Genomic DNA, 20,603 nt, shown 5'->3' on the forward strand with positions numbered 1-20,603 from the left:
CATAGAAAAATCAATATAATTATTACTATTGTTGAGAAGTATTCATCGTTATGTTCTTTCTCTGATCAATAAGAGATGATTCAAGACTCTATTAGCTTCTTCAAAGAAAAATCATGTTTAGATATGAGAATATTCTAATCAAATCCTTGTTGGTGATTTAGATGAATTTTATTCTGTAATGTGCTTGGGCTTGTGTCAGCCATGGTGGCTACCTAAGTACAAGTGTTTTGTTGAAATAGCTGGGGGAATACTCCATGAAAGAACTAACTTCTTCTTTTAGGTCTGCAAACAACTCAAAACAATCACACAACCGACCTTGTACTCCTATGCAGGAACTTCGCTGCTCTGAAGCACTTGTTAGAATAGGCAATCTCTAACAACCGACCTTGTACTCCTATGACTTGGAGGGCGATCTCAGATCATGGGTGAATGGAACTTACTATTTCACCCACTGGATCGACATACCATGCGACAATCACACCAACCATGTTGTCTCTATTCAAGTAGGCTATCTACATGCTACACTAGTACATTCGGGTCAAAATTTTGACAGCAAATCGTTGGAATTCTGACAAAATTTCGTCGCACTACTGACAAAAAAAGCCGTCGAAAACTTTTTGTCAGAAGTTTTGACTATCCTTGTGGTCGTCGTAATTCTGACATCACCTCCAACCTTTCCGACGACCGCCATGGATGCTCATACCCAGAAAGAATACCATCGCGATCTCGGCCTATCGTTGGAATTCCGACTCCAAAGGGTAAAATTTCGACAAAGGAGTGCCATCGGATGCACAACATCCTTGTCAAAACTCTCCTGGAGGCTGTCGTAATTCCGATGAGGATGCTGTGCATATGACGACACTCCTCTGTCAGAATTTTACCCTTTGGAGTCAGAATTCTGATGATAGGCCGAGTTCTCGGAAAAAAAAAATTATAGAAAAAGATTGACATTGGTATCTCTCTTCTATCTCTCTTCTCTCTCCCCTCTCTAGGTCTCTTTCTCCATCCCTCTCTTCTTCTCTCCCTCTCTACTTCTCTTTCTCTACCCTCTCCAGGTCATTATCTCTTCCTCTCACCCTCTCTCTCTCTCTCTCACTTCTATAGGTCTCACCTTCCATTCCTCCATCATTACCCATGTTGTCAAGTTGCAAGATATTTCCCAAAGTACCTAGTTGCTAGGGTTGATTCGCTTAAGTGTTGGAGTCGGAGTTAGATGAGACCTGCATGATTAAGCTGTATTAAGTGATCAAGTCACCAAGATCTCAATTGTAAACATGACTAGGTTCTAGGGTTTTAGGGTAGCATAGGTCAAGATTGAGGTATGGTGGTCAAGAATTACCTTCCAATGACAAAAGACATCCATATGATGAAGAATGATGCCGATGAACTAATAGAAGTTTGGAGGAGATAATTTGACTAAGTTAAAATTTTGTATAAGTCATGGTCATGATACTAGCTTGCTCATCAAGAGCAATTTGTGTGAATGAACCCTAGAAATGTGCCCATGCTAGAGAAACAAGATTTCCAATAAAACCTAAGGCAATGCTAGTAAGGGGTCAAAATTAAAGAATTAGGGTACAAAAAACAAAATTTGGCTAAGTCAAGATGTTGCTCAAGGATGACCTAAATCATGGAGTGTAAATCAATCATGAAACATGAGAATGGACAGGTCTTGACCCAAGCAACGTAAGTCCCCCTTGTGATTCCAAAAGATATCACATCACAATCATTGAGTCTATCTGCAATATAAAGTCAAGACCTAACTATTGGAATCTTGGAGTCATCCCATTTGATCACGTAGTTTAGCACTTGGGAGGATTTTGTTCAAGAGAGGATAGAATACTTAGTATTTTATTTTGTGTTGCATAGTGCATAAAAAACACATCAATAGAAACCATTGAAAGGTTTGGTTAAAGCCTTCGAATCACAATCTCTACGAGAAGCTATCAAGAGTGCCTAGAATTTGGAAACTTTAGTATCCAAGAACATAATTCATAAGGCACCACTTTTAGAGCAACCAAAGAAGCCTATCAATTTAATATTTTATTTACCTTGGATATGTTTTATCCTAAGTATGATATTCCACTATTAAAAAGCTTAATTAGGTAATATTTTTACTTAGGTAGAATAAGATAATGAGTTGCACATTCTCCTTCTTTGATTGAGATTCTACTTTTTCCTTGTCACAAATTTGGAAACTTGGATAAGCAATTTCTTTTTTTGGTTTTCTACCTCTTCATGATCCTCATGGGTTTGGAATCTTGGAAGCTATATATTTTAGGTTTTTCCTCAATTAACATATCAAATGAAACTATTGTGAGCTTTCATATCTTAACATACCAAGGGCTTAAGTTTGGGGATGACAGGGGGATGATGAAGGGGGAGGGGTGGGATGCAAATATATATACAACTTAAAAAATTAATTATAAAAGGATGTGTATAGAATAAGTATAACAACTGTAAATAAAATTTTGCCACACTATGTAAATTTTACAATAAACATTAAAAATATGTCAATGATTGCATTGAAATTTGAACATTAACAATGGTGGTAGAGTTTTGGAACTTTGGGAACAAACTAAGAATAAGTATAAGAATTATAGATGAAACTTTGACATACTAAGTGTTTAAACTAGTCAACATAAAAAAAATGGAAACGATTGCATTAACAATAAGAATGGTGGGTAGAAGTTTGGGGTCAATGGGTAGTGCCCCTTGTGGGGGGTTTGGGGTAGAGCCCCCATCAAGGTTAGGGGGCATTGTCAAACCTTTAATACGGATGACATTTTCACAATAATTTCACCATTTTTGTTTAGAATTGGAGTTTCTAATTGAGGGCCATGGGAGACTCATAGGCATCCTCAAGATGGTCAAGAGACTCCTTGGAGTCCCTAGGACGTCCCTAAGTGGTGCGGCAAGGGGATGTTTCCCCTAAGTATTGCATCCTGAAAAAATAGGGATTTTGGAGGGGGGAAGGGGTCCCCGTGTTTCAATGGTTTCAAAAGATTCTAAGTTTTTTTTTTTATCTTGTCATAACAAAATATACTCCTCTTGCATCCTTGGATGATTTGAAAATTGTAAACAATTTGATAAGAAAAAACTAACTTCTAAAGTTTAGACTTAGTTTTCCTTTTTTATCCAAGTCACTACAACATTTCAATGATCAAAGTAGCTTTTTTTTGGTGGTTTCAAAGCATCCAAAAGGCTTGAGAAATTCATTATTATCTTTCATTCCACCAAAATTGGAGATCAAGAAGCATGCTCACAAACAAGGATTTGTTTGTAACTTAAGACAATCGACTAGTTTTTGGGGCATTTTCAGGTCTAAAGAACCTACCATTGTTTCAAAAAGTCCCATAAGACCCCATTTTCATCTAAAACTTGTCTCTTTTGGTCGTAGAAGCATTTAAGGGAAAAAAAAATCACACAACCAATGATATGCCTATACCATACATATTTGAGTTAAAATAAAAATAAAAAATTGACAAGGTTTGGAGACCATTGAACAATTTGGGAGATTGCTAATACATACACTCAATTTATAAAGTCTCAATTTGATGTACTTAATCTTCGAGAGGCCTATACAAAAGCATTTTGTAATTGCGAACTAAGATAAATTTCCATTTTTGGCAGTTTTCATCATGGATTATGGTATTAAATTCCGACATTCTATTGTCAAGATAAATTCAGATAAATTCTGACATTCTATTGTCAAGATAAATCACATCACCTCAATAATTGAACTCTAACAATAAGGTTGCATACAAAGTGCAGGTTTGCTATGAAACATGTTAAAAGGGTTAAACTGTTTCAATTAATACAAACACTGGAACTATTAAACAACAATAGCTTGTTGGTAATCAAGATTTTGGACTATACCCACATTTTACACCTTTTCATACAGTTACAAAGAACACAGAAAACATGTACGTGCAACTACAGATTCCAACATATGTAAAAATACAACAATCTAAATAAGAATGGGAAGCACGTGGAGAATGGTTAAGACATGCATAAATAAAAGGAAAACAAAAATCTCTCAATGTGTATCACAAACAAATCAAGGAAAAAAGCTTTTAGGCAGGGGACCAATATGATCATGAAAATTTCAAAACTTCCAAAGTATAGAGCATTTGAGATTTTACAGAGAATGCGCTAATTCAGCTTTATTCATGATTAGGCATATTCACAACTTTTGCAGTCGCACCATGGTGTTGTTCGTGTTGGCTCTGTTGGCTCTGTTGGACCCTGCAATTGAGATTCAATATGCGTACATTATTCAATAAGATTAACTATGCAACATAATGAAATATTGAAAAGTGTGTTATCTTATTGAGCTTCCCTTTGTTTCGAGAATAGTTTAATATTCTCTACTTAACAGGGCCAACCACGTGAAGGTGGAAGCTCATTTGGCCCCTCCCCCACCCCCCCCGCTAACATCACTCTAAATTCCCTGTTAACATCTAACATTCATTCATTCTTTCATCCATTATTAAAATATAACATTCATTCATTATCACATAACGTTCATTAACACATAAAATTCATTAACTTTCATTAAAACGCAACATTCATCAATAATCATCAACACAGATCATTCATGAACATTCATTGGCACATAATTACATTCATTAACACATAAAAATCAGTCATTATCAAATAAGGTAGATTACAATCATTTCTTTCTTTGTTTTTTCTTTGAAGCTATGAAAAGACTAAGTGGATCATCGCTTTCTTCATCATTTCCCCCATCTTTGGATGTTCTACCCTCTTCTCGTGCTCTTGATGTATGCCTAGTCCTATACAAAGGACGAGGATGCTGAACCAAAGGGGGGTCCTCTGCAATAACAAAGAATTGGTTTAAATTCAAAACATTTTTTTATTATTGTTACAAGTATTTCATTAATTTAAAGAACACAACCGTTACACTCTTTACTTGATGGGGCCACATCATCTTCCACATCATTTTGTCTAGCCTCAACCTCAACATGTTGAACACCCTCTAGATCCTCTAGAGTTGAAATACGAAACGTTACATTAATCAATACACCAATTGCAATTAAATTTGTTTAAAGGAATAACAGTGGTCCTCTTTACCTAATTGGGGAACATCACGTTCTTGATGTTGTCTACCCAGATCATGCTCTACTTGGTCACCACCGACTACATGCTCTAAAATATTAACAATAAAGGTTACATTAATTACTACACTAATTTTCAATTTAAGATGTTTAATTGTATTAATAATTACATAAAAAAATTGAATAGCAAATGAATACCTCCACTACTAGGATGCACATCCAGACCTTCATGTACAGGTTTTGTTCCATGATTATCATGTTGCATTCCAATGTCACACTCAGTGTTATCATTGCTTGCTTATTTAAAAAAAATATAGTCACTTTATGTTGAAACTTAACATCAAATAGATTATTGGTTAAGTATTCAATTTGAAATAATTTTCATTTAGCTTATTTACCATTGTGACTGATGCATCAGAATCTCATGTTTTCCCACTCAATTCTCATAGTCGTTCAGCCATAGCTATATAGCCTTGCTGGTAGCCAATTCTCTTGTCATCTTCCGTGGGCGCCTATTGAATTCAGAGCCCTGCATTTTTTCTTAGTATTGTGAATTTTTCTTGTATTGTTTGATAAAAAAAAAATTGTTTACAATTTATAAATATTTTGATGTGATACTTAATTTATTGATTCTTAGAATTCGTGCAGCAAGTTTCATATAACCACCAGAGCCGAGTTTGTGTTGCTCATGCTTTTCTTGTCTTGCCTTGGTTGCCTTTGACATGTCACTCAATCTATGAAAAGTTTGAAATATGTTAGATTATATAAATATAATGAATAATTAGTACATATTCACATTCTTAATAGTATCACATACCTTCTTCTGGCGTCTGGTGGTGTATTTCCTTTTTTCCTTTCAATTCTCTCCTTTGCATCCAAAATCAGGTCCTTCCACTCCCTCTCTCGAATCATGGGGGGACGCTCATACTTTACGTTCTTCTCTAAATGTGTCCTGTATTGGTCCCTCACATACTTTAGATATGTGCCAACTTTTTCCAGGAGCTTAGTCTTGTCGAATGTGTCATTTCCAAACAACCCTACCATACAGTTTGTGAGTTCATCTTTTAACTTTTTTTCTTGGTCATTCCACCTTTAAAGCAAAAACAAACCTGTTAGATTTAGAAAGAAACTGAAGCTACCTTTGATATAGTTCAAGAAATGGATAAAAGGAAAACTATTCTAGCAATGATATGAAATCAAAATAGTGGATAAGGGTTAGTTCATGTATGATGTTCACCTTTTACGTATGGTGGGCCCAAATATCTGTAATGTAATGTCATTAAGATTTTTATAAAAAAATATCATTTCCTGCAAAAAAAACATGGGATCATTAGTCCAAAATGAGTGATCAGTAAGTAAATTACAATTAGACTATATATAATAATAATTTTAAAGTGCCTGGAACCTTTTATATCTTCAAGGGAATCAATTCTTCGTCTCTCACCACCAATGTGGCCTACAACATTCCCATACTAGCAATACAGGAAGATCCAGGAAATGATGGTATGTTATCACCAATACTCACCTCTGGTGCATCCTCATGTGCATCTCCTACCATAGTAAATGAATCCACTATGAAATGCCTCCAAGAAAGAACACTTCAAGGGTAATAAACACATAACGAAAGAGAGAGAAAAAGAGCGATCTACCACCAATGGGCGGGTCAACACGAGCCGGTGCAACAGACGATGTCTGCATGCTACGTGTTGCCAACATTGCAATTGGCAATACAGTTGGGGTCGACCTCGAACCCATGTTAGCACCTGAAGAGTAATACATTAAATATGTAAAACACTAAAAAAGCAAGTTCACAAGTCCAAAGGAGTGGTTTTAATATATAGAACATGGTCATCACTTGAACTACCCGCAATACCCTGATCATCACCACCAAGATGATGAAGACTTATAAATTTCTGTAAAATCAACACATACATATTTTAGTTAATGACATAAAAGAGAAAAAAATATAAACCATTATTGAACTTTTGTTATGATTAAAGCTTTCATTACTTCTTACTTGCAAGTTTTCCATTGTCCGCAACAATAGTTGCACCCTCTCTATTATCTCATCAGTCTGAGGGCTTATGGTTGCCAAATAAACAATCTCTTGTCTAATTTTTCTAATATTCTTTTGTACAAATTGTATAGGGTTTGCGCTAAGTGCGATGTCATCAATGCATAACACTGTCGAGCACCCCACATCCCTATGGAGGTGCTGAGGTACTGCAGGTTCCTTTCCCTTATCCCGAACATCCATCTATGACAAGAATATAATTAACACTATCAAAATTACTTCAAAACACTCAAGAAAAGATCATAATGTAATAGTTTGCTTCTATCTAATTTGTACAATTACAATGAGGTTTACCTACTCCGTAGAAGTGTCGGGACCTACACCCCTATCTGTGCTATGTGGTGGATCCATGTGGCCCTATGACAAAGAAAAAATATAAAAACGTTAGCGAAATGAAACCAATAGACTTAGCAAAAAAACTTAATAATACAATGGTTTATTGGATTCATTAATTGGAAATTGGCTTAAATGGTATATATATAGTACGTACCACCCCCATGATAGTAACTTTGTTTGTATCTATACGATTCAAATTGTAATTGATTAGCAGCTCTTCCCCTACACTTATTGATTTTATTGCACATACAAACACACAATTTCCCTCACGTGCCTCAAATATGCAATTGGGTTGCTTATTAGTTGACCCAGGTCGTGTACTATCTATAAAACCTGCAATATTCCTTGTTGCTTTTGGCCTTCCATCAATGTATACAACCACTCGTTTACTTTGATCATTATCTTTTTGTTGTATATAATTGGCTGACAATGCATACCTACGCATACTTTTTTTATATCGAACAATCTGCATCCAATCATTATAATTGTAACAAGGTCCAACAAACTCCATCAATTCAGCAACTTTGTTGTAATAGACCTTTATGTTGTCCATGGAAAATAGGCCCAAAACATGTAAGGACAAAGGTGCTATGCGATATATCCTCTCATTAACACAAAAATCAGTGTTTATTGGAGGAAGTTCCTTGGGTACACATTGTTTTAGTAGATGTTTGTACCTCAAGGGCACCTCAATGTCACCTTTGGTCTCATCATCATAAGGACATGACCCCCCTTGAGCAAGAAAAAATTCCATGCGTTTATTTAATTTTCTTCTAATCTTTTGACCTCTAGTTGATCTCCCTATTTGAGATCTACTACATGTCTCACTTTCCTCTTCTATTCCTGCATTTCCCTCACTCGAGGAAGACACATCTAACAAATACCTATTTGGTGATACCTATGCACCATCAAATGAGAGAGTTAGTTGGTAATGAGAGATATTTTGCAAATGAGGGTAATATTGATGAAGAAGTCAGCCATAAAGTTGATTTTGAGATTAAAATTTGAGTAAGTCCAACTCGGGCCTCAAGTGTTGATAACTGTATTAGATTTGCTGCTAATGTTGAGGTTTGAAAAACTGAGGAAGTTTGTTTTTCTTGTAATTTTTAAAAATTATATTATTTCTATAAGGTGTATTGACTTATACCTGTCGATCCACGAGACTGTGCAGGATCCTCGTCAAAGGGGTTCAGGTTCCTACACCAACAATTGAGCATCATAAGCATTACATTTGTAATTTGATAAACAATAAATACTGTAGTATCATAAGCATCATAAGCATCACATATGTATCATCATATATGTAATTGAGCATCATAAGAATCACATATGTATCATCATAAACATGTAATCCATCACATACGTATCATAAATCACCATCCATCACATAGCTAATAAGTAGTCCACATTCCATAAATAAACACAAAGTTCAAAAAATGTCACATGTATCATCATAATCATGTAATCCATCACATATGTATTTTAAATCACCATCTATCACGTAGCTAGAGGTGTATCATGAATTAATTAAGTAATGGCATTAGAATTCAAAACATATGAATTATTTATGTAACCATATAAGTCAAATCAATTTCTATCAAGATATCAATATTAAATAGATAATATAATAATCACATCTCATACATTTCATTCATGTCATTGATCTTCTTCTTCATCCAACTCATCATCATGACCATGATGATGATGATGATGATGATGATGATGATGATGATGATGATGATGATGATGATCATCATCATCATCATCATCATCATCGTCGTCGTCGTCGTCATCATCATCATCGTCATTGTGTTCGTCATCGTCATCATCATCACCATCACCGACACCATCACCATCACCATCACCATCACCATCACCATCACCATCACCATCACCATCACCATCACCATCACCACCATCAGCAGCAGCAACAACATCATCATCATCAGCTTCTTCTTCGTGTACATTTCTGTCAGGAACATCATCGAGTAATTGTCGACCTTGTATTAACCATTGTAAATCCATTATCATGTTCGATAACAGTTCTATTAGGATCATTTTTATTCAGTCATAGCCTATACCATTTGATGACGAACATAACTATTTTGAAGGAATTAAAGTCACACTCAAGTATATCATCCAAAATGCCATAGTATCAATTTTGAGACTCTTGAGGATGTATGTCATTTCTAGATGAAATATTGGTCACCTCAAAGACTGTAGTTATCCTAGAATCACAAGTTTTCTTCGTGTCATCCAACTGTTTGATGCGAAATTTAGGACCATTGCAGCACATAGCCTTGTGGTGTTTGACCTGCAATATGTCTAACATATTAAAATTATTGCATCATGAGTTGATAAACATACAGGTGATTAATAAAATTATACGTACCTGTTGATCTCTTAAACCATATGCTAAATCAATTTCCCTTTGTGTAACATTAGAATCTCCATTACGATGAGCTTCTTTAACCAATGAAGTGACACCATCCCATGTTAATGTGCGACCAGAATGTTGACATCGTTCAATCCACACCGTCATCCAATCAAGATTGTTTGCAATATACAAATGTAGCGCATCCCACTCCCGACCAACTATACAAATAATTAATAAACCACTTACAACTGATTTATTTAGAAGATGAAGAATTAATTTACTACAATAACATCTTATAATTACCTCTCACTTTCTTCAATCTACCTTTCCCCATCAAGTGCTCCCCTTCAAATTTATTAATGGGGTTGGGATCCCAAATGCAATCTACATGGATTTTTGCTGCAAACTTAGGAAGATATTCAGTAATGTACACCATAGTTTGGTATACCATATATCCCTCCACCATAGAACCCTCAGGATGTGCTCTTTTTTGAACCAAAGCCTTCAAAAATTTCAAGTGCATCTCAACCATCCACATTAACCTAGTGTGTACAGGTCCACACAATTCGATCTCCTCAACTTGGTGTATGAGGTAGTGTTCTTGTGCATTGAAAAAAGTTGAAGGTAGACACTTTTGCATTTCACACATTAGATGAGGGATTTTTCTCTTCCAATATTTTATATCTTCCTTGTGGATTTCTGTAGATGACAACCACCTAAAAGAGATTGAAGACGCAAAAATATATAAATGAGACTTTACAAAATAATATACAATATATTGCATAACAAGTAAAACAAATGGCAAATATAATATCTATACAACAAATTGAACAAACATCACTACTTACCTCATGTATTTTCCAAGATCATATATGACTTGCTTGATATTATTGTCGAAGTGGTCTCGGAGAGATAGAGGTAGAACATACTGCAACAATTATAAAATGATCTTTTCATTGTTTTCTAACATAATACAATGAAAAGTACATGCGCAGTATACAAATATATAGTAAATACACAAGAATGTGAATTAGCTTAATGAAGGTATGCCAATCATGCGTTTTCATCCCTGGCCCAAATTCACTCTTCTTTGATATGAGATTGTTTATGTTCGTAGCAAATCCTATGGGAAATCGAATTTTTCATATGACTTCTTTTATAGAATTGCTTTGCTACTCCATTAATAACCAAGGAAGGGCACTTATATTAATCTGATCTCCATTGCTATTTGATTGAATGACATTTTTCATTGCATGATTGGATTCCACAAGGTCACTACAAATTTTGACAACTTTTTCTTTGTCACGCCTTCCATCCAATATTTTCCATAATGTCTCTATTATATTATTTCCAATATGCATTGTATCAAACAAATGCACAATTTGTAGCTGCTCATAGTAAGGCAACCTACTAAATTGTCTGGGATAACTTTTTAGTCCCTTTGGAAGGTGGCCATCCATGCCTTGACGACCTTCAGTATCATCAATTACATCATCAATAAACAAAACACGATAGAAAAATTCAAATTCCAAACATAAACCATTAGATGGAATGACATTACCTTGACGATTAATTCTATTATATTCCAACTTCCATAAGTGAGGAGTCATTCTTTGTGGCTTTGATGTAGTCTCTTCTTTCCCATTGAAAAGATGTTTTTTAGTATTCTGGTACTTATGATTTTTGTGAAGGAAGTGCTTATACTCATCAAACACTTGCTTTCCTAAACTTTTCGAATGATGGGATTTCATCTTTGGACCACAAACTGGACATGCAAATTTTCCCTTTGTTTGAAGACCTACAAGATAATGTATAATTCTATTAAATCTGTTAATTTTTATAATTATAATTATCATGTGCAACTTGAACACTACAACGTACCACAAAAATGTGTTAGCCCTGGGGCATCATGTATTGTCCATACAAGCATTGCATGGAATTGAAATTGTCTTTGTCCTATTGGTCTAGAGATGTCATACATGGTCACACCATTCCATAACTCCAGCAACTCATCGATAAGAGGCTCAATATATACATTCATATCTTTAACTTGGTACGTGCCTAGTGGAATGAACAAAAACATTACATAATTATTATGACCATTTTACTACAATATTTGTAATTAAATGTAGATGACTATTAAATGATAAAATACCTGGAACAATCATTGCCAACATTATGTGCTCCCTCTTTATTGACATCCATGGAGGAATATTATTGTTGATAACAAAAATAGGCCACACCGAGTAAATAGATCTCAACTCTCCAAATGGATTGACACCGTCCACTACCAATGAAAGCCTGAGATTACGAGGTTCTTCTTTAAAGTATGGCCACTTGTCCTCTATGTCCATAAATGCTGAACCATCCGCAGGCATTCGAATAATGTCATCTCGACTTCTATTGTGTGCATGGTAATCCATAAATTGTACCAAGCTAGTGCACCTGAATAATCGTTGCATACGTGGAATAATGAGAATATAACGAAGAACCTTGCGAGGCACCTTTTTTGTTATTTGATCTATTTGATATCTACTGATATGACATTCAGGGCATTCTGTTCCAAATTCATGTTGTTTATGGTATATAATATGATCATTGGGACAAGCAACTATTGTTTGATACTCCATTCCAATATCTTTCATAATGGCAGATAATTCTCGGTATGAGAGAGGTAGAATATTTGATGGTGGTAAGAAAAACTCACCTATCAATCTACAACAAAAAAAAAGTTTGAGGTGTTAATATAAAGAATATTAATGGTACACGATTCACCATTTATTAACTATAATGACATGTATGACACACTTTAACATACGTGAGATTGTTATGTTGGATAAACCATTCATAACCTTCAAGTTCACCAACAACAATACAACAGAGAGAAGAGTCATTTGGGAGCCTTTGTAAAGGGTCTCATATGCCTTCTCAAGAAGAGGTAAATCATGAACATCAAGGTCATCATGATCATCATGATTAGCTGTGCTAGTACTAAATGTGTCATGGATCAATGTATTTGTACCATCATCTTCAATTGTGTTTTCTGGTGCATGATCGTCATCTTCCATGGGATCATTATCTTCAGCTTCGATATTCACACCTCCATGTTCCTCCACTTTGAAAACCATATTCTCAGGGTTTTGTTGATCCATACCATGTGCTCCAGGGTGCTCCACCTATATAAAATTGATATACATAAACAAACCATGATCATGATCTCATTATCAAGTGATTTCTTATGTATATAAATTGTTAAAATGATATAATGAACAACTTACTAGTGGATGATAACCATGTCCCCCTTCAATGTGACCATGTTGTCTACAATGTTTCTTAGCTATTTTGATTAGAAGTCTTCTAGTCTTTAAGCCCTTACAAATTTTGCAGGGACAATAACATTTCCCATCACCTTTTCTTTTCAAGTTAGACCATAATCTAGCAATTGTCTCCTTATTTTGTTCTTCACTAATATTATTTGACATGGTCTTTCTTCAAAGGCAAACAAATCAGGCTATGGAAACTTCAGTGCAAAAGCTTCACAAAAATTGCAAATCGAACCAAAACCATTTAACTCTTCTTTTTCATCTTAAAACATTGAACTTAATAGAGAATGTATTTAATGTAGCTAATTGTGTGAATTTCTGAGCATTGTGTATGCAAATTCTTACTAAAAGTTTGCTTGTTGTAGACTTTTTGAGAGACATTTTTGAGTATTCTAAGCAAAGAATTTATTTTAACATACACTTATTCATCCACATTGCAGGGATAAGAATACAAGGCTCACATATTGGTCTAAGAGGATGCCATGGTCTCACAAAGTAACCAAGAACCATATGAAATGATGGTCTTGAATCCACACACAACTAGGGAGGATCCATAGGATTATGTATGACTTCCCCCTTGTTTGTTTAATGGGATTAGCCTCCAAGACATAGCCGTCAATAATCACTAAGAATGTACAAGTGGATCGTAGCTACCCATACAACAAACACTTACCCCTATCCTCAAATTTTCCCAATGTTTGATTCCTTATATACACTCATCCAAGGTTATCTACGTCGATCTTGATGAGGAATCACATCACAAAAAAGAAGGCAACATTTAAAAATAGCAAGAGTTTCACTGAACTACCAAAGATCATAAATATTGAAAGAAAGAAAAAATAGTACCAATAATAAGTCAAATAAATGTGTTCAATTCCAATAGCAAATCAAACATAGCCACAATAACTACACAATAGAGAAAACTCACAATAGTGATTAAACTAATTCAAACAAGATAAAATAAAATTGTTGGGCCCATGCAACAAAGATGAGAGATCATCAATAATTGAAGGAAACTTCACAATCCTTAAAAGTGCACATTACATACTATACGACTAGAAATTGTGGCTAAATGGAGTGAAGATTCATCATGACTCCAATAATAGTCCCTCATGTGTGCATTTGTGGCATGAAGACAAAAACTCTCACATGGCATGGCCAAGTTACTAATGGAGAAGACATGCCTAGGCTACATGCCCAAAAAACATGACTCTAATAATAGTCCCTCATGCATGCATTTGTGGCCTGCACACTACAAATCCTAACATATCATGGCAATACACCTCATAGAGAAGACACACCTAGGGCCACATTGCACATAGCAACGTGCCTCACAAAGAAGACATGCATAGGGCACATGCCACATAGCAATATGTCTTATGGAAAAATGTGCATGCATGTCACACACCAAAGCTATATGTATACATCATGAGGCACATTCATATGTTATCAAACACAACCTATTGTATCTAACATGAGTTCCTCTCTACATGTGTGCAAATCTTCCAACACTAATCGCCACTAAGAAGGAATAATATAAAATGCATCTTCAAATATTTGTGTGTGTGTGTGGAATTGTGTCTTTGAACCCAAATCGCTACCATCAACAACATGTAACCATCACCTACACTATATCAAAACATAAGTATGGTGTGACATCATATCTATTTGCATAATGTCAAAACACATGCAAACATGAAAATCATCATAGCATCACAAAAATCAATCTCCACATGTTGGAACAAAGATATAAATAAGATAATAGGGTAAGAGGAAACCCGTACCAAGAACCACATACCAACTATCAGCAATGCCATCAAGATAAATGTAGGATAGGATACCACTATGAGCCATCCAATGGTCCATTCTATGAGGAGAACTAGGGGATACTATCTTTGAAAGGTGTGGTCAATAGAGATAATCCCTACTAATGCCACAATATGTCACCATAGCTTCTTGAGTTTTCCATTCTTCTACTTAACACCACATTTATTGAGTTCCTCAACAGCGAGGTTGGTTCTCAATAGGATGCACAAACATGTAAACACACAAGCATGGTTTCATCATACTTGTACAACAATACAAATTCATTTTTCTAGTTAATTACTTAGTGTAAAAATAACTCCATTACATAACATAGGGCAATAATCACCATAAGTTTTCAAATAATCTGCCCAAACATCAATTGGAGTTACCCTTTCAAAGGTACAAACATAATTTATTTATAACTTCAAATTTAAAATAATCACAATACATCCAAATAAGTTCAATAGTGCATGGAAATAGACAACATGATCCATAATTAAACCCATAAATTACCCTAATTGGATATGTTAATAAAATGGTGTCTCAAATAATAGAGATCTGGACTTTGTTTCATCATACACAAGCATGGTTTCATCATACTTGTATCCAAATACACCATCCATAGATAGGTACTCAGCACCACAATCTCATGGGTACCCTTTTAGCTGAATTTACCCTATATTTAGGTGAATCTACCCTTGTATCATTCCTTGATCTAGTATGTCATTCCACCAATCAATAATTTTTCCATATTCTTGGGAGAATACACTATCCCTTAGGTGAATATGCCATATCCTTAAATGAATCCTCCTTGTCATCATCCTAAGTCCTCTTTTTGTTAAGTCTTATCCCTTCATCTTTAGGAAATCCACCTATCCTTATGCATTCTATGTGAAGAGATTCTTTCTTGATCTTGAGCATTTTTATGCTCTAACATTCAACTTCAGTTCACATAATAATCCAACAGAAACTATCCCTATTCACATGTGGCCATGGTTTAATGCAAGAAAGGATCATGCTCAAGTTCAGCAACAATGTAGATAGAGTAGTGGTAATGACATGTCATACGATGTCCCTAATTTTGAGTTGTTTGTGATCCCCTCATAAAGTTATACGAGGAGGAAGAGGAAGAAGAGAATGGTTGAAGTAGAGGAAGCTCATGTGAATGTTTCTGGGTCTATTGCATCCTACACAAGTTAATTCTAAACTGTCACAGTGAAGGGGTATTCGAACATTCAATGATTCTTGTCCTTTTAGATGTTTTATGTTTTGTTGTTGATGAAAATGGTGCAAAAATTGCTCCCTCGGTGTTGAAGTCATCATTGAACTCTGCCCAAAGAATTCCAGGTAGGTGTTTGGATTTTGATAGTGCTATGGGCGAACAACATTCACATGATTTCTAAGAGTAATGTAGGACTATTATTAGTGGTTGACATTTTGATTTCTCTCAGATACATGTCGTTGACTGTAAATGACAAAATAAAATACCATGTTAGTAGGTTGACAATCTATGGCCATCGAAGGTAATTCAAAGGTATTCAATTGGTGTAACATGCATTCTCTACATATATAGATAGATGTCCTCTCTAATGCCTTATTGTAGAAAAATTGTTGTTGGCCATTATCATGGCATGAAGTACACTTTGCATATCTGTTTATGACTGATTATCGGTCGCTGCTATATTTTTATATCAAACAATGCATTTATTTATACTCGTTATTTCATATTAGCAGTGATAGTGTAGATATGCTTGACAATTCCCCGTGTTTTGATTTCTTGCAATGAGATACATGATGTTTTATCCAACATGGACTATCAAACTTAATGGTTTGGGCTTACTTGGCACCTCACTGATTTGTCTTTTAAACAAAAAAGTCCCACATATTTAAATGTCTATTTTTCCTTTTCCATGTTTATATTTCATTCATATTCATATAACATTTATCTATATAAACCTCATATTCACTCTATTGATGTATATGTCTATACAGGTCTGTCACACTTGTGATTTGCATTATCTAAGTGACACATCAATTAAGTACATTACATGTGTGCTGCAGAGAATGTTTGTGATTTTCTATCCCTATTTATAATCAAGATGAAGCCTTTATTTGTTTCATATTTTGAATGCTATAGTTAACACAAAACTTATAGTATTTCATTCTCTTCATCTACAGGTTATTGGAAATTCTTATTGCTAGCAGTGAAAATCTATCATGTCTTTTGGCACTTCTTGATAATGTAATAAGAACCAGTGTTCTAAAAATTATTGATGACCCCAATAGGGATGCATGGAATGTCCGTGTCAAAATACAACACTTTTTGGACCCTATATCGATCTTTCAAATTGATTGTTGGAATTGGTTTCTCATGCCACATGTTGGTGTCAGTCGACAACTGTGGCACATTCATCTTTCCATGATCTTTTGGCCCATGATTCTTCCATAATTTGAATTGTTGTGCACGTTTACATACACCCATGCACAAGGATGAACCACAATTACAGTGTATGGTGACTCGATTGAACGTGTGGCCAATCATTTTTCATCTAATCTACTGTTTATGAACTACACAACCCCATTCAGGAGAAGAAGCAGGACAACTAGACGGTCTAGATTTTGTAGGATCCAGTCTAGATTTGACTCTTAAACAAGATTAAAATGAAATGTATTATTTTCAAAACACTTATTGACATTTATGTATCGTTAAAACACAAATTGATGAAATTGGGCAAGACCCTATGTTTTATACTATCTTTCATTTTGCGAACAAGTTTATGTCTTTCTATTTTTTGTTATGCAATGTACACATTTTTATTTGATGGATACATTACAATTATGAGTTAGCATTGTCATTTATTTAAATTAATTGCGTTTTGCAATTTTGAAGGATTTTTTTATGTCAACTTTGATTCAATCACTCCTTATTCTCTATCATTTGGTTGGCACAAGGTGAAAAGATGTTAAAACTGAAAGCAAAATACTACATATAGCTGCTCCTACAATAGAAAATGTAAAGATTTTTTTTTAAAATGATGAGTGATGTTTTGAGAATGGTTACGACTCATGACTTCCTAAAGGCCAATGGACTAAACAAATAATATGTTTTTTTCTTCTAGTCACTTGATGTGCTCTTATCTCAATAGTCATAGGACTAATCTTGTAAGTCCTTTCTATAGGTTTTCTTCAAGATATAAAATCTTTTAGGTATCTTCATTGTCTACAACAACTTGGCTGTCATTAATCATTGTTTTTAGATGGCTGCACTGTATCATGTGATTGCATGAAAAAAGGCGATTTCAATTGAATCTTGTGTCATTGTTTTTGTTTGGTTGTCTTTGGTTGTCTCTATCTGATGGACTCTATAAAACTTGTTTTTGGATGATCAATATTGTCTTTCTATAGCTTATTGACCTCCATTTATGGAACATCCTCAAAGTCTACGATTGTCACTAGCATGATCCTTGCTCATTAAGACTTGGACCGTACTATTGATATGCCAACTAATTGAAAGCTTCTAGGAAATTGCTTTTTCTTTTTCTCTTGTTAGAGTTTTCTCTATACCATCACAAAAATACATGACAATATGACATACTATCCTTATTCTCATATTGTCACTTTTGCACTCTTATTTGTAGTAATGGCTCTTTACAATGGACTACTAATTTGCCCTCTTCATGGTACAAATTCCTCATGTTAGGATGTATGTCCATGTGAAACCTTTGGTTCTAGAGTGGAGACTATTCCTTAATAGGTGTGAGATACTATCATGGTAGCTAATGGTCCATGCACTTGTTTCCATTACAAACTTCTATTACAAACTTTCAGAGTTGCAACTTCCATGAGCCCCTCTAAGATTCCAAAAATATTGTCTTTGGTCAAGAATTCTAATGATGGCTTTTGATTTGTCTTAATAAGAATTCATCATTACTAGTGTTTGTTTTGTCTTGACATTCATCTCTCCCTCATTTATACCCTACTCTTTTGGATACTGTCTCAGAGATTACACTAATGTTTTCTCATATTTATTGTTGATAAATAAACCTTACCTTGACAACGATAGAATTTTTTTACAGACATATAGCAAATAGTTAAACGTTTGCTAGCATCCTCCCTGCGTGTGCCAAAATAGGAGCTTTCGAACAAGGTATGGACATCCATCAAAGCATAATAGAGAGAGCATTGGAATATAGGTCGGTTCTTGTCCAACAAGATTCAGGACGTAGGGTTTCAAAAAGGGAGATATGGAGGGTGCGAATTTACCCTCATGGGTACCGATTAAGCCTTCAAACAACCCAAATCGATCCCTGTCCATGTACTTCGCCAGATCGGTGCTAAACAAAAATAATCAAGGTTAATGCAAATAAAAAATAATGGCATATTTGGTTGGGTTTAATTTAGAGCAGAGACAACATTGAGAAATTAAGCAATAAAAGATCAATACTATATATATATATATATATATATATATCTGCCACGATTTGCAGGAACTGTGAAATGAAAACAAACAAAACAAACAAATGAATACCAAAAGTATTACCCAGCCAATTTGTGGTGAGGAGAAGTAAATAATGGCATGGTCTCAAACAATTTGAACTCCACCTTTGCAGGCTAATCGAAATATAGCAAGAAATTGGAGGGATTACGATTTTGAACGAATCCCCAGCCTAGCGTTTTCAACCTATGATAAAATACATTACCAAGATCACAGGAATGCACAAAATGGATTAATTCGAAAAAAACCTTACCTTGCTTGTGTAGAGATTGCTCCGGTGGGAGGGGTAGGGAGGCAAGATGGTCGCCACTTGTGCTTTCAAAATGAAAATGCGTTGTGTTTTTTTTTTTTTTAAATGCCCGAGGTCATCGGAATTCCAATGAACACAAGCATTTTTTTTTTAAAAAATCAAATTTTCACACAATGCTCCTTGTCCGTCGGAAACCTCCATTGGAATTTAACCCCAAATGTATTAGTGCTAATTAATATTTTTATTGCTATTGTTTTCAAGGTTCTACTTCAGTCATGAGGCAGAAGTTAACTTGTTCATCATTTATGGCAAGTCTTCTTCTAGTCTATACACCATCACTCTTGTTTCCTATAATTTTCTCTTCCAGGTGATTCAACTGCATATACCGTTTGGGAGCCTTCTTAGATGCTTCTTCTGGTTCATCATCTAACTGAGCTTCCTCACCTTCCTCACCAAAATAATCATACTGATTATCCTATGGTTGACTTCCCTTGTACATGTCCTCATCAACCTTTACATGCACACTCTCAATGAGTCTTCTTAGTCTTTTGTTGTAGCGTTTGCAGGCCTTACTATTGGATCAATTACCAAGTAAAATTCCTTCATCACTCCTGGAGTCAAAGCTACCTAGGCCATCCATATCGCTTTTGATAAAATACTTACTTCCAAATACTTTGAAGTATTTGATTGATGGCTTCCCGTCATACCACATCTCACAAGGTATCATTCTACTATTTGTTCTTAATTGAACCCGGCTCAAAGTATATGTAGCCATATGAATAACTTCCTTCCAATATGCATCTGGCAGACTGGTCTCATTTAACATGGTTCTAGCCATCTCCTTAACTATCTTGTTATTTC

Source organism: Cryptomeria japonica, chromosome 11 (assembly GCF_030272615.1).
Source record: "Cryptomeria japonica chromosome 11, Sugi_1.0, whole genome shotgun sequence".
NCBI lineage: Eukaryota > Viridiplantae > Streptophyta > Pinopsida > Cupressales > Cupressaceae > Cryptomeria > Cryptomeria japonica.